This window comes from Acomys russatus, chromosome 29, assembly GCF_903995435.1.
Source record: "Acomys russatus chromosome 29, mAcoRus1.1, whole genome shotgun sequence".
NCBI lineage: Eukaryota > Metazoa > Chordata > Mammalia > Rodentia > Muridae > Acomys > Acomys russatus.
The window spans coordinates 40,478,755-40,494,380 of record NC_067165.1 but is presented as its reverse complement, the minus strand read 5'-3'; positions in this window follow the sequence as shown (position 1 = coordinate 40,494,380).

Below are 15,626 nucleotides of genomic sequence, written 5' to 3'. Positions count from 1 at the left end.
GGCTGTGGCCCTTGAGAGCAGCCATAAAGCCAGTGGTCTCCTATTTGGTTTGTTTTTGAGACAGTCTTACTCTTTAGTACGAGCGGGACTAGAACTCACTATGTAGCCCAGGCTGACAACTTGCCTGTGGGAAAATCGTAAGAGCTAAGAGATGGCTCAAAAGTTAAAGAAGCGTCTTTTGTTTTACAGAGTAGAGGACACTGAGTGAGCCGTGCTTGGGGTTGATGAAAAATATTCAGAGATTGTTTTCTTAAGCCCACAGATACTTATTACTATCAGATCAAGCGGTCTCCCACATTGTTTTCTTTTTTTTTTCTTTTTTTTTGTTTTTCGAGACGGTTTCTCTGTGTAGCCTTGGCTGTCCTGGACTCGCTTTGTAGACCAGGCTGGCCTCGAACTCACAGCGATTCGCCTGCCTCTGCCTCCCGGGTGCTGGGATTAAAGGCGTGCGCCACCATGCCTGGCTCCCCACATTGTTTTCAAGTATTTATTTACTTATTCATATGCATGTGTTGACCTGTGTAAGTTTATGTGCACCACATGCATGTGGGTGCCCATGGAAGCTGGAAGAGGGCATGGGACCCCCTGGATCTGGAGTTACAGCAAACTGTCTGCTATGGGTGCTGGGAGTTGAACCAGGGTCCTCAGGAGGAGCAGTGAGCATTCTTAGCCACTGAGCCACCTCTCCAACTCCTCTGCCTTTTTTTTTTTTTTTTTTTTTTCCTCTTTTAATAACTAACATGGTGGGGGCTGGAGAGATGGCTCAGAGGTTAAAGGCACTGCTCCTCCAGAAGTCCTCAGTTCAATTCCCAGCAACCACATGGTGGCTCACAACCATCTATAATGTGATCTGATACCCTCTTCTGGCCTGCAGGTGTACATGCAGGCAGAGCACTGTATATGTAATAAATAAATCTCTTTATATAAAAAAAAAAAAAAAAACAGTGTTAACATGAAGTTTTTCCTATCCTGAAATGAAACCATAGGTAGTGCAACCCTGCTAACTGTGCCTGTGTGTCTGTGTGTTGTTTTGCTTGAAATGGACTCGTGTAGTCCATGTTAGTTCAAACTCACTGTGCAGCTGGAAATGACCTTGAAGGCTTATCCCCCTGCCTCCACCCTTCAGAGTGTTAGAATGGCAAGCTTGCGCCATCTCATCTGGTCTACGGTGCTGGAGATCAAACCCTGGGCCTCTCATTCGCCAGGCTGGTGCTCGGCCAACTGAGCTGTAACGCAAGCCTCCCCTTCCGGCAGCTATTATTAGAGAAGAGGGTAAGCTGAGAGTTGGTGATGCTCTTAGAATAATCCAGAAGATAGCTAGCTACGTATGACTCAGAACATAGCGTCAGGAGTAGACCCAGGAAGGCGGGCAGGATCCTGGGATAGGTTTGGTTGTGTAGTTGAGATCTGTAAACAGACTGAGGGATGCGCAGAAGGAGCCAGGAAGAAAGTCCACGTGATTCGAAGGACACTGAGGACAGTGATGGGGGTAATGAGTGGAGCAGGGATGGACGAACTGTAAGGATTTCAGGCTCGGTGTAGAAAGTGGAAAATCTCTTTTTGCTTCTGGGTGAACTCACTCATTATGATAATTTCTAGATCAATCCATTTGTCCACAAATTTTGGGAATTCCTCATTTTTAATAGCTGAGTAGTAGTCCATAGTGTAAATGTACCACAGTTTCTTAGTCCATTCTTCTACTGAGGGACACTTAGGCTGTTTCCATGTTCTGGCTATTATGTATAGAGCAGCTATGAACATGGTTGAGCATATGTCCCTGCTATGTGGTATATACTCACTTATATCAAAACACTAGTCCAAGGGATACGTACCATGAAAATCTTTACTTACCAAGAAAGTGGGTCAGAGGAGAGGATACCCATTTGAGACTTTAGGCAAGAGTAGCATGGAAGAAAGAGGAAATAATAGGACCCACAGGGTCCTGGAAACCTACAAGAAGAACTTTATGACAGGCAGATCTGGATCCTGGGGTCCTCCTCAAACTAAGACACCAGCCAAGGAGAATATAGGCAGTAAGCTTCGAACCCCTACCAAGACCTAGCCGATGAACAGGATATTCTCCACCGTTGAGTGGAGAGTGAGATCTGACTCTCACACGAACTCTGGGCCCCTTTTCTGACCATGTCCCCCGGATGGGGAGACCTGGTGGCACTCAGAGGAAGGATAGCTAGTTACCAAGAAGAGACTTGATATTCTGAGAGCATATATAGGGGGAGGAGGTCTCCCTCAGTCACAGACATAGGGGAGGGGAGAAGGGGAGAAATGGGAGGGAGGGAAGAATGGGAGGAAACGGGAAGGGCTAACAATCGAGATGTAATATGAATAAATTTTTAAAAAGGAAAAAAAAAGTGGAAAATCTTTAGATATTTGCAGTATAAGAGAAGTCTGAATCCCAGCACTCGGGAGGCAGAGGCAGGCGGATCGCTGTGAGTTCGAGGCCAGCCTGGTCTACAAAGTGAGTGCAGGACAGCCAAGGCTACATACACAGAGAAACCCTGTCAAAAAACCTGAAAAAAAAACAGAAGTCTGGACTGGTGAGGACATAATTCGGGAGCTCATGGTTCTTGTAATGGCTGAAAGCTATCAGACCAATGGGGTCTGACCACGTAAAATGATTGTTTTAGATGGGCATAGTGGAAAACACCTGTAATCTCAGCATAACCATAGGTAGAAGTGGGAGGAGAAGTGGGAGGCTTGGGACTTCAAGGTCATCTTTGGCTACATCACAAGTTCAAGATGAGACCAGCCTGGGCTACATGGGACCACTTCAGAAGATGTAAAAAATATATGATGTGGGCATTAGAAGCCAAGCGTTGGAGGGCTTAGAGCTAGAATCTCAGATGTTAGGAGGTAGACGCTGGGAGGGTCAGGCATTCAAGGTCAGTCTGCACTACATAAGGAATTTAGGACCATCTTGGGCTACCTGAGACCCTGTCTCGAAATATCCAAACCCAAACAAAACAATCTTCAGTGCACCTCTGTCTTTGCCTGCCTCTCAGTTCCAGGCCAGTGTTAACTACGTTAAGTTCTATTACCCAGTTCTAAGGACCTAAACCTTGTTCTTCAAAAGATCACCAAAATGTTGTGTGTTAAAGCCAGGAACTTCGTTGTGAGTTCGAGGCCAGCCTGGTCTACAAAGCGTGTCCAGGACAGTCAAGGCTACCCAGAGAAACCCCGTCTCAAAAAAAACCAAAATTAATTAATTAATTTAATTAAACTAGGAACTGCTATTTTTATCATTGTAAATCATGGTGTGGGTTGACCGAGATGAGAAAGTTTTCACTGAGGTAACTTACGTGTTTATGGTCAAATTATAGCTGGAGCTGAAGCTATCTTGAAGTCTTCCTCACATGTGCCGCATGGCCGATAGACCTCCAGGACCTCACTCCGGGCCAGTTACAGGTGGCTTTGCTTTCAGAAATTGAGAATATAAACCTATGTCTCAATGGGAGGAGCGCGATGTCATATCTTAAAAATAGCATGCGAGGGCTGGAGAGATGGCTCAGCAGTTAAAGGCTAGGCTCACAACCAAAAAATAGCATGAGAAGCCAAGGAGTTTCTTTGTTGTGAATTGATTTGTTTTTACTTTGGTACTAGGGTAAAGCCCAAGGCCTCACAAATAATAAGGAGGATATCTGCTGCTCCAAGCTACTCTTTGGAGTATTGTCATAAAGAATAAAGAAATGGGCAAGAGCCTTCCTCCAGTCATTTTCAAAGCCCCTGGGATCCCTGGGCCGGACTTGTGATGTAGCTCGCTTCCTGCAGAGTCTCTAAATCTTCCGTCCTTTTGTATCGTGTATCACTTTTATAGCGATTTAAATTATTTATGCTGTTTTGTTGAAAGCTAAGCATGTTGGAAAACTTGCCACTCAGGGAAGAGCAGGAAGTGGCAGGCACACTGCATTGAGGTAGGACAGAGGCTCTTCAGCATTGCTTTAACTTAAGACCCTCAGTTGAGGAGTGTGTGTGTGTGTGTGTGTGTGTGTGTGTAAGGAACCGTGTCTGTCTCTGTGTATGTGTGTGTCTGTGTCTGTGTATGCATGCATGTGTGTGTATTTGTGTATGTGTTCAACAAACACAAGACACAGAGAGAGTTGGTTGTTAGGGCTTCTCTCTCAGGTTCCCTAGTCTCTGTTTTTTGTTTTTTTAAGATATGGACTCATTATGTAGCCATGGCTGACCTGGAACTTGACATGTAGATCAGGTTGGTCTTGAACTCACAGAGATCTGCCTGTTTCTGTCTCCTGAATGCTAGGATTAAAGGTGCATACCATCTTGTCCAGCTCCTTTTTCTATTCTACATGCCTGTATGTATCATGTACATTCATGTGTGTGTACATATACATGTTTCCATTTGTATGTTGGTGTATGTGTACACGTGGAGGCCTGAGGTGAACAGCACAAGTCTTTGTTTTGTTTTGCTTTGCTTTGTTTTTGTTCTTTTTTTTTTTTTTTTTTTTTTTTGAGACAGGGTTCCTCTGTGTAGCTCTAGCTGTCTTGGAATTCACTTTGTAAACCAGGCTGTCCTTGAACTCACAGAGATCAGCTTGCCTCTGCCTCCCGAGTGCAAGGATTAAAGGTGTGTGCCACCACCACCTAGCTGACAGCACAAATTCTTTATTAAATGCCTCTCTCTACTGTATTTGTTGAGGCAGGGTCTCTCAATAGAACCCAAAACTTGGCAGTATGGTCTCGCTAGCTAGCTTGCTTCAAGATCCCCTATCTCTGTCTTAGGAGCCGAGGAATTACAGGCAGAGAGCCCATAATTGTTATTATTAAATTTTTAGTATATAAAATACTGGGTTTCAATATAACATTTTCAAATATATGTAAGATATAACTGTACTTTGCTCATCTCTGCACCCTTCCTTGTCTAGAAGTTTATACAGCGTCTTGCATCTTATTTCTCTGCTTTTCTGCCTCTTTATTACGTAGCACTGGTAACATCTCAGAGATGGAAGGAAATTGCTGATGAAATGGCCTTTTAATATTCTTAAACCTAGCCGGGCATGCTAGCGCACGCCTTTAATCCCAAGCTCAAGAGGCAGAGGCAGGCGGATCGCTGTAAGTTCGAGGCCAGCCTGGTCTACAAAGCGAGTCCAGGACAGACAAGGCTACACAGAGAGACCCTGTGTCAAAAAAACAAAACAAAACAAAACAAACATGTTCTTAAACCTTGAGGTCTTGCAAAGAAAGCACATCATTAATAAATGCATAGTTACTTCCTAACTTCCTCCAGAGTCAGCTGCTTATCTGAATGGTATAGATCCCATTGCTTTACCCTCCCTTGAAAATATCCTGTGTCTTAGTTACTGTTCAACTGCTGTGAAGAGACACCATGACCAAGGCAACTTATAAAAAAAGAAAGCATTTAATTGGAGGCTTGCTTACAGTTTCAGAGGGTGAGTCCTTGACTGTCGTGGCTGGGAACGTGGCAGCAGGAAGGTAGGCAGGCACTGGAGCAGCAGCTGAGAGCTCACATCTGATTCACAAGTACTGAGGCAGAGAGAGGGATGGCGTGGACTTTAGAAACCTCAGAGCCCACCCTCAGGGACACGCCCCCTCCAACAAGGCCACGCCTCCTAATCCTTCCCAAACAGTTCTACCAACTGGAAACCAAGCATTTAAATATATGAGCCTCTGGGGGCTGTTCTCAATGAAACCCCCACAGCCTGTCTTCAAGGCTGTCCGTTATGGTCCTTGTATACCCCTAGAGCTGTCCTGACTTACTGCTTTGTGTCCAAAAACCTAAGATGCAAATGCTATTCACTTAGAACATTGCAGCCCATTCTCCTACACTGACCCTTTATCTTAGAACTTTGCATATATTGAAATGGCAAAATTAAAAAAGGTTGAAAAGGAGATAAAAAGAATAAAGTCAATAGACGGACATGGATAAAGTGTGAAGGATGAGGGGCTGCGGTGTTTCTCAGTGTCAAAGGGCTTGCTTAGGCATGCGTGAACTCCTGGGTACCATCTTGGTGCCAGAGAAGGAGAGAGAGGGAGTGGGAGTGACAGACAGATGGGAGAAAGACAGAGACAAGAGGGCGAATCTATGTAAACAGAGATACCTAATGGATGCTAACTCCAAAAATACACGTTCAATCAAAAGCTAGGCAAGGCTGGGTGTAGAGCTACACACCTGTAATGCCAGCCCTGGGGAGGGAGGGGGGATGGTCAGGAGTCAAACGGCAGCCGCCGACACATAACAGAGTTTGAGGCCAGCCTGGGTTACAGGATATCCTGTCTCAAAAACAAGCTAGTGTTACAGAGTGAGGTCCTGCACATGCGCGCGCGCACACACACACACACACACACACACATATCTGAAATCTCAGCATTTGAGAGGAGGAGACAGGAGGGTGGTGAGTTCCAGACCAGCCTACAGAGGGAGACCCTGTGTCAAAAGACATCTAGTTATGTTTATAGATCAGGACTGAATTTCCCCCTAGATCCCAGCTTTCCCATTAGTTGACTTTCTCGGCACCCGGACAGTCAGTCCAGTTTCTTGCGGACCTTTGTGTTTGTTGGTACAGTGCTGGGGACTGGGCCCAGAGCCTGGCATTGCGTGAAAAGGCAGTGTTCTGCTTCTGAAGCCCCGGTCCTATTTTATTTTATTTTATTTTATTTTATTTTATTTTATTTTATTTTATTTTGAGGACGTTAAGGACAGAATTCCAATGGAAGGGAACAAAAGGAAACAGACCTCCTGAAAAGATAAGCAACTCCTCTGTCCTTTTTTTTTTTTTTTTAAATTTTTTTTTAACTCCTCTGTCCTTGATGGCCACAAGAGCCCACGATTGCTGCCAAGTGCACTCTTCAGCTGTGAGCCAAACATGGCAGCTGCCTTCTTTTTACAAAGTGCATCTTCTTGTTAACGCGCACACGTTCTTGGCAGGGATGTGATGGTGACCTAATTCTGCTCTAAAGCGTGTGGGAGAATGAGCTTCTAAAGTGACAACTTGAGTATTTGCACAAAAGAGAATCAATTTGGTACCTTGCTAGCAGTGAAGTTTTGGGTTTGCTTTATTTCTCCATTTGTTCATTAATAGTTAATTTCTGTTTGTATTATGCATAATGAACCCAGTGCTATGCTCAAGAGCATGCGTTTGATGCCCTGGGTTTGAATCCTGAGTGCACAACTCCTATTGACTGTGACCTTAAAGAAATGATCTTTAGGCCGGGCGTGGTAGCACATGCCTTTAAGCCCAACACTCTTGGGAGGCAGAGGCAGATGGATCGCTGTGAGTTCGAGGCCAGCCTGGTCTACAAAGCAAGTCTAGGCTAGCCGAGGCTACACAGGGAAACCCTGTTCGAAACCACCACCAGCCCCCGCCCCCCAAAAAGAAATGATCTTTGTGCTGATTTCTTGTGACTGTTCTAGCGGATTGCCACAGATGATATTAGTTCTCTATGTGTCCGCACACACATGGTGTACGAGTGTGTGTGTGTGTGTGTGTGTGTGTGTGTGTGTGTGTGTGTGTGTGCTGCGCAAAAGTCCTATGGACATCAGAGGGCAGTGTTTAGAGTCAGTTCTCTCTTTCTATCATGTGGATTCCAAGCTCTCTGGTCAGCAGGCTCATCTTTACCTGCTGAGCCACTCACCAACTCTTCTGTGATAGTTCTTTTTTTTTTTCCCCCGAGACAAGGTTTCTCTGTGTAGCTTTGGCTGTCCTGGACTTAACTTTGTAGACCAGGCTGGCCTCGAACTCACAGTGGTGATCCACCTGCCTCTGCCTCCCAAGTGCTGGGACTAAAGGCATGTGCTACCACACCAGCTTTGTTTTGTTGTTGTTGTTTTTTTTTTTCCAAGACAGAGTTTCTCTGTGTAACAAGTCCTGGATGTCCTGGACTCACTTTGTAGACCAAGCTGGCCTTGAACTCGCAGTGATCCACCTACCTCTACCTCCCTGAGTGCTGGGATTAAAGGTGTGTGCCACCACCCCAATAGTTCTTACGACCAGACGTCCAAAGCCAATCTGACTGGGCTGGAATGAAGGTGTTTCAGGGTTACATTGCCTCCCCAAGCTCAGAGAAGTCTGTGCCTGGCCTCTTCCAGCCCCCATGACTCCTTACATCCGTCTGTGGCCTTACCTCTGCAGTCTTGCTCCCGAGTTCTTCTCCCCATCTCTCTGTGTGTGGTCCAACCTCCCTTACCCATTTCTTTTACTTATCCCTCTGACTCCATGTAGGGTCTACCCTCATAGTCCCAGATAATTCCCGACCCCAAAGCCTTACTTTACAAAGGTCCTGTTTTCACACAAAATTATGTTTGCAAATTCCAATACTATATGTCCCTGCCTCCTCCTCCCCTTCCCAACAACCAGGAAGTGAGCAGTGACCCCGGACATGCCCTCCCACCGTGATGAATTGCACACACGGGCCAAAAGCAAAGCCTAGCCCGGGCTACATAGTAAGACCTTGTGTCAAAACAAACATATCTAATTATAATTTATAGATCAAAATTGAATTCCCCCTAGATCCCAGTTTTCCCAATAGCTGGCTTTCTTGGCACCAGGACAGTCAGTCCAGTTTCTCACATACCTTTGTGTTTGTTGGTGCAGTGCTGGGCACTGGGCCCAAAGCCTGGCATTGCGTGAAAAGCTTAGGTGGACTAAGTGGCCATAGACTGAAGTCTCTGAACCCATGAACTTTGTAATGTAGTTATCTCTGGTGCTTTGTCACAGTGATGGAACACTGGGTAAGAGAGTATCAAAGCCAGGTGCCACTCCCTTAGTCCTGTCTTTGCCGGCAGATATTTTCTCTTGGCACCAATTATATACTTATCTAAAGAGGCCTGTAAGAGTAACAAAGTTTTAGGGTCAGTAAGATGGCTCAGCAGAAAAAAAAAGCATTTGCCACCAAACCTGACAAGCTTGGTGAAATCCCCAGGGCCCTGCATGGTGAATGTTGTCCTTTGATCTCCACACACCAACGGTGGCGTGCGTGTGCTTGCACCCATACAAACACAAAATAAACAAAAGTGCAATTTAAAAAACAAGAAGCAATAAAGGTAAGTTTCAGGAGCACTGTGTGAGAGCTGAGGTACTGTTAAAACGACTGGAGTCTTCTGGATCATCTCGCTGGGCTGAGGGCTTTGGGAGTAGTGGGAAAGCTCTGAGAATCTCCGCCCTCCCTCTCTCCCTCCTTCCTTCCCTGCTTCTCTATCACCCCCCCTCCCCACCCCACCCCACCCCACACACGCTGTGATTTGAACCTAGAGCCTTACGCATGTTAGGCATATGCTTTACTATTGACTGTATCCACAGCCCACGCCCCTGTTCTTGTGTCTCAGGGCTCCCTCCTGGTGGCTAAACTCTCCCCGGTGCTGCGGGGAGCCCATTTCAGTCACAGTCTCTTGCCCATGTGTTCCAGGGCCATCTGTCACTGGCACAACGAGCCCAGTAAACAACAATTTCCTTCTCGAATCATGGTTTTAAAGGCGAAGTTAATTGATACAAGGTTGTTCCTAATTAGTAAAAGTGCCTGTTAGGGAAAAATAATGCCCACACTACAATTCAGAAGAGGGGAATCTTCTCAGAGTGTTCTCATCTGGCTGGGATGATTGATGCCCGGTCAGGACCGAGGAAAAGCACAAGACTCGCTGATTATAGAGGCTGACGGTGCACATGAGAGCCAATAGCTGATTAGAACAAAGACATGAACAAATCACTGGAATTCCAGAGAACAGATCCAATTAAAACTTCCCATTTCAGCCAGTCAAGGTAGCCATGCCTTCAACTCCAACACTCGGAAGGCAGGAGTAAGTGGATTTCTCTGATATCAAGGCCAAGTTGGTCTACCTAGCAAGTTCCAGGCCAGCCAGGAATACGGAGGAAGACCCTGTAGTCTTTACCAAAGCATCAGAGATTATTTTCTTTTTTAAAAAATTATTTTTATTTAAGTGTATGTGTGTATGTGTGTGTGAGTGAGCAGGTGCCGTCGGAGGCCAGAAGAGGGTTGTCACTGGATCCCCTGGAGCTGGGATTACAGGTAGCTGGGAGCCACCCAACATGGGTGCTTGGAACTGAACTTGGGTCCTCTTAACCAGTGAACCATCTCTCAGCCCTAGAATTTGGGTCTTGATTATTCCTTCCTCCCACCTTCTCTGCCTCCCTCCCTCCCTCCCTTCCTTCTGTCCTTCCAATTTTCCTCCCTCCCTCCCTCCCTCCTTTCCTCCCTCCCTCCCTCCCTTTCTTCTATCCTTCCAATTTTCCTCCCTCCCTCCCTCCCTTCCTTCCTTCTATCCTTCCAATTTTCCTCCCTCCCTCCCTCCCTCCCTCCCTCCCTCCCTCCCTTCGTTCCTCACTTTTTTCCTTTTCTAAGACAGGGTCATGTTACATATCTTAGATAGGCCTGAGCTTACTACAGAGCATTGAAGGAATAGGGAGAAACTGTCAACATTGATCTTGTTGTCGCCTTCAGGGTCAACAGAAAATGTGATCCAGGAAGCCGGAAACCTCTCTTCCGGGTCATCTGGATGACTATCCTCTTTAATTATATCTTACCTAACTACCATTGATTTAGTGCACACTGGAGAGAGAGAGAGAGAGAGAGAGAGAGAGAGAGAGAGAGAGAGAGAGAGAGAGAGAAGTTCTTCCTCTCCTTCCACTGTGCGGTCCCAGGGATTGAACTTGGGTCATCAGGCTTGGTGACAGGCACTTTTACCCACTGTACCATTTTCTTGAAGGTGTTACCTCTGCCCTGTGCTCAACAGGTTTTTACGAATACATTTTCTAGAACTTTGTTTCTGTCTGTGGCGTGCTGTTGATTATTTTAGCCAGCTAGCGCCAGGCATTCGTGTTCTGCATTTAATTTGGGTTTTGAAATAATCAAAAGTCACTTGGACCCAAATGCCACCAGCTGGTTGTTCTGAGCTCTTATATATGGCTCCTTGCTCTTTATTACCTTTTGTTGAAACTGGGTCTTAGGTTGTGAGGGTAGCCTTAAACTTCTGACTCTCCTGCCTCTACTGTCCCAGTGCCTTGTGTTTATCACCATGTGCTGTTTGTTCCATGCTGTTGCCTGAATTTAGGCTTTGTACATACCAGGCAAGCACTCCAGCAGCTGCGCTTCATCCAGCTCCCTATATATGCTTTTTATTTTTATTTATTTTGGTTTATCGAGACAGGGTTTCTCTGTGTAGCCCTGGCCATCCTGGACTCACTTTGTAGACCAGGCTAGTCTTGAACTCACAAAGATCTGCCTGCCTCTGCCTCCCTGAGTGCTGGGATTGAAGGTGTGTGCCACCATGCCCAGCTTATATATGCCTTTTAAATATCAGTCTCTGACAGGGCTGGAGAGATATCTCTGTGTTTAAAAGCACTAGCTCCTCTTCCAGAAGACCTGGGTTTGATTCTAAGCAGCCACATGGCTGATTACATCTGTTTGTAATTACAATCCTAAGGGATCTGATGCCTCCTTCTGGCATCTATGGGCACTGCGTGTACATGGTGCACCTCCAACATATACATAAAAATTTTTTAAAATTCAATTAATGTCAATCTTTGTAAATAATCCTAGCTTCCCCTAACTCTCACATCTTCAATTTCCTTCCAACTTCTCTAGCTAAATTTTCAGGCTGGCTGGGATGGGGCTTAGGAATGGTGAACTTGCCTAGTAACAACAAGGCCCCAGGTTTGATCCCCAGGAATAAAGAAAGAAAAGTGGTGAAATACTGATAAAGAGACCTTGAGCCTGCAGTAAAATGTCACCCTGGGATATGTGTGACCCTGTTATAAATAAATAAATATATAAGTGGGTTTCTGCTGTTGTTGGGTTTTGTTGTTGTTGTTGTTTGCTTTTTAAAATTTATTTATTTATTTATTTATTATTTATACAGTGCTCTGTCTGCAGGTACACCTGCATGACAGAAGAGAGCATCAGATCACATTAGGTTGTGAGCCACCATGTGGTTTCTAGAATTGAACTCAGGACCCTTGGAAGAACAGCCAGTGCTCTTAACCTCTGAGCCATCTCTCCAGCCTGTTGTTTGCTTTTTAATATGAGTATTTCATGTTCCAAACTGTCCCGGAATTACTGTGTAGCTCCAACAAGTCTGGAGTTACTATGTAGACCAGACTGGCCTTAAACTCACAGCCACATCACTGCTTCTCATCCTGGGTGCTGGGACTAAAGGCATGCGTCACCATGCCCAGCACCCGAGGGGCTCTTCAGGTGCACCAGACCCTAGCTCTCTCAGCTGTGCAGCCATTCCAAAGTAATTATAAAAGTGAAGAAGTAGATGTTGGGTGCATGCTTGAGGAACTCTGGTGAGTATGGGAATGTGTTTTTTTTTTTTTTTTTTTTAAAGATTTATTTATTATTATGTATACAGTGCTCTGGCTGCACGTACACCTGCAGGCCAGAAGAGGGCATCAGATCACATTATAGATGGCCACCATGTGGTTGCTGGGAATTGAACTCAGGATCTCTGGAAGAGCAGTCAGTGCACTTAACCTCTGAGCCATCTCTCCAGCCTGGGGAGTGTGTTTTATGACATCTATTTTGGAAGATTCTTCTCCATCTTTCTAGATTCTATCAATTGGGGGTGTAGCACAGTTGGTAAAGTGGTTGCCTTGGTCACAGGAAACCCTATGATCCATCCTGAGTACCACATACCCTGGTCACTTGGGAAACAGAAAGCTCAGAAGCTCCAAGGCATCCTTCCTACGTGGAAGAGTGTGCCTTCCTCACATGCACTAAGTCATGTACTCTACTCCAGTGCTGCATAAGAAAGTAGTCACAGCCAGGTGTGGTGATGTCATTAATCCCAGCACTTGGGAGGCAGAGGTAGATGGATCTCTGAGCAAGTTTCACGCCAACCAGGGCTACACAGAGAAACCCTGCCTTGAAAAACAGAACAACACGCTGGGCATGGTGGCGCATACCAGCACTTGAGAGTCAGAGGCAGGTGGATCTCTATGAGTTCGAGGCCAGCCTGATCTACAGAGTGGATCCCAGGACAGCAAGAGCTATACAGAGAAACAAACAACAACAAAAACAAAACCAAAACAAAACAAAACAAAAAAATCTGGGTATAGGTTGGGCAGTGGGGGCTCACGCCTTTAATCCTAGCACTTGGGAAGCAGAGGCCAGCCTGGTTTACAGAATGAGTTTCAGGACAGCCAGGGCTACACAGAGAAACCCTGTCTCAAAAACCAACCAAACAAACAAACAAACAAACTTGGGCCTAGTGGCACATGCCTGCAGTCGTGGCATTTAGGGGAAGTGGGCAGGGACAGGATGATCAGAATCTGAAGTCATCCTCAGCTTCATAGCATGTTTGAGGCCAGCTGGGCTACATGAGACTTTGTCTCAGAGTAAATTAAGAACGGCAAACAAACATGTAGGGCAAGATAAGATGGCTCAGATGGTAAAAATGGTTTAAAAAAAAAAAAAGATTTATTTATTTATTGCATACACAGTGTCCTGCCTGCATGTACACCTGCACACCAGAAGAGGGCACCAGATCTCATGATAGATGACTATGAGCCACCATGTGGTTGCTGAGAGTTGAACTCAGGACCTCTGGAAGAACAGATGGGGCTCTTAACCACTGAGCCATCTCTCCAGGCCCAGTAAAAATGTTTGTTAAATGAGCCTGATAAACTGAGTTCAATTGCTGGCACCCACAGTGGGAGGAGAGAACCATCTCCTACCCTCATACACACATCCCCTCCCCTGCCACAACTATAAGAATAAAACATTTAAATTAATAGACTTTTTTGAAAAAATTGGTCTTCTGTGGAGCATTTCAGGCCAGCTTCAACTACATAGTGAGATCCAGGCTAGCCTGGTCTACATAGTGGGTAGTGAGTTCCGGGTAGCTAGGAATACACAGTGAGACTGTGTCTAAGAGAGAAAAAAAAAAGAGGGAAGAGGGGAGATGAGGCGGAGGGGAGATGGAAGGGAGGAGGAGGTGGAAGAGGGGGAGGGAGAGGGAATGGGAGAGGGTGAGGGGAAAACCGAAAGGGGCAGGTGAAATGACTCAGCAGGTGAGGACTGACCGCCTGAGCTCCAGTCCCAGAACCCACCAACAAAATCTGCTGCAGTGGTCTGCGTGTGTAACCCCAGCCCTTCTCCATTGGCATAGAAAGTGGGTACAATAGAATAACCCCAAAGCCCACGGGCCGGCCAGCCCAAAGAACCAAGAGAGATCTCTTTCCCCAAAGTTGTCCTCTGACCTCCACATGCAACACACACACACACACACACACACCCCACTAATCATAAATAAAAGAAATAAAAACAACAGAGGCAGTCCGCACACTAGAGGCCTGCTGCGTGCATCACTCTGACAGAGTGGACGAACCGGTTCTGAAGTATGTTCAGGTTTTGATTTTCTGGTTCCAAATAACCTTGGCATGTGTGGTGCCACCATATGTTAATATTAGTGAGTCAAACCAAGTCACCCCGTGTTGTTAGAGTAGTCCCCGGAAAAAGCGAGGTGTTGATTGAATTGTCAGGAGCTTCTCAGCTCACACAGGGTTGAATGCCGTCTGCAGACATGTACGTACATCAAGTAGGTACTGGTTAGTATTTATAAAGACTTTGTATAGAAAAACAAAGCTCAGGGACTGAACAGGGCAGAGATTTCTAGTTTCTTAGATCCAAAAATATAAGCAGTCCCTATTTTTAAGCAGGCAACACGATCCGAGGCTGAGAACGTGTGCTATCTGACCTTCCGTTAAAGCAACTGGAAAATACTTTCTCTTCAGGCGCCTGGAGAGCTCAGCAGAGGTCTCAGAAGCTTCCCTCCCCAAAAATAGAAGTAGGCTTTTCAAATGGTTCTGTCAGTGGCGGTGGCAGCTTGTGGCAGTTTAGAGCGAAAGCAACTCACAGATGCACTTGAGCTGAGGTACCAAGCTCTCAGGTCTTCTTGGAGCTCCAGCGAGGACATCTGTGTCCCTCCCACCATCGGAAAGCGACGCCCAACACCTTGGCCAAGATGTGGAGGCTTTTCCAGTGGAGGTGTTCGGCCTAGTGTGCCTTAAAGCAGGGTCGGGGACAGGATCATGTGTCCCGCCCACATGGCTTCTCAGAGGCTTGGCCCAGCTGCCATGTTCCCCAACACTCTGATCCAGCGGCTGTCCTAATCTACAGAGGATTACTTGGGGTATCATAGCTCAGATGCTGCTGGACAAATATAGTTTATAAGCCCAGAACCTTACACTCCCTGGGCAAATGCTCCACAGCCGAGCTATGCCCTCCAACCCAAGATCTATTTTATAATAGTAAAAATTCAAAGTATATTCAAATAGTATAGTCAAATATTCAAATAGTAAAAACTCAAGGACTATGTATAGAATTCACCCATGAACCTACGACCCAAGGGCTTTTTCTTTCTTTTTTTTTTTTTGGTTTTTCGAGACAGGGTTTCTCTGTGTAGCCTTGGCCATCATGGACTCGCTTTGTAGACCAGGCTGGCCTCGAACTCACAGCGATCCGCCTGCCTCTGCCTCCCGAGTGCTGGGATTAAAGGCGTGCGCCACCACGCCTGGCTAAGATATTTATTTATATTCTATGTGTGAGTGCCTACATATATATAATTGCATGGATATGCCTGGGAGTTGTCAAGGGCTGAAGAAAAACATCAGGACTCC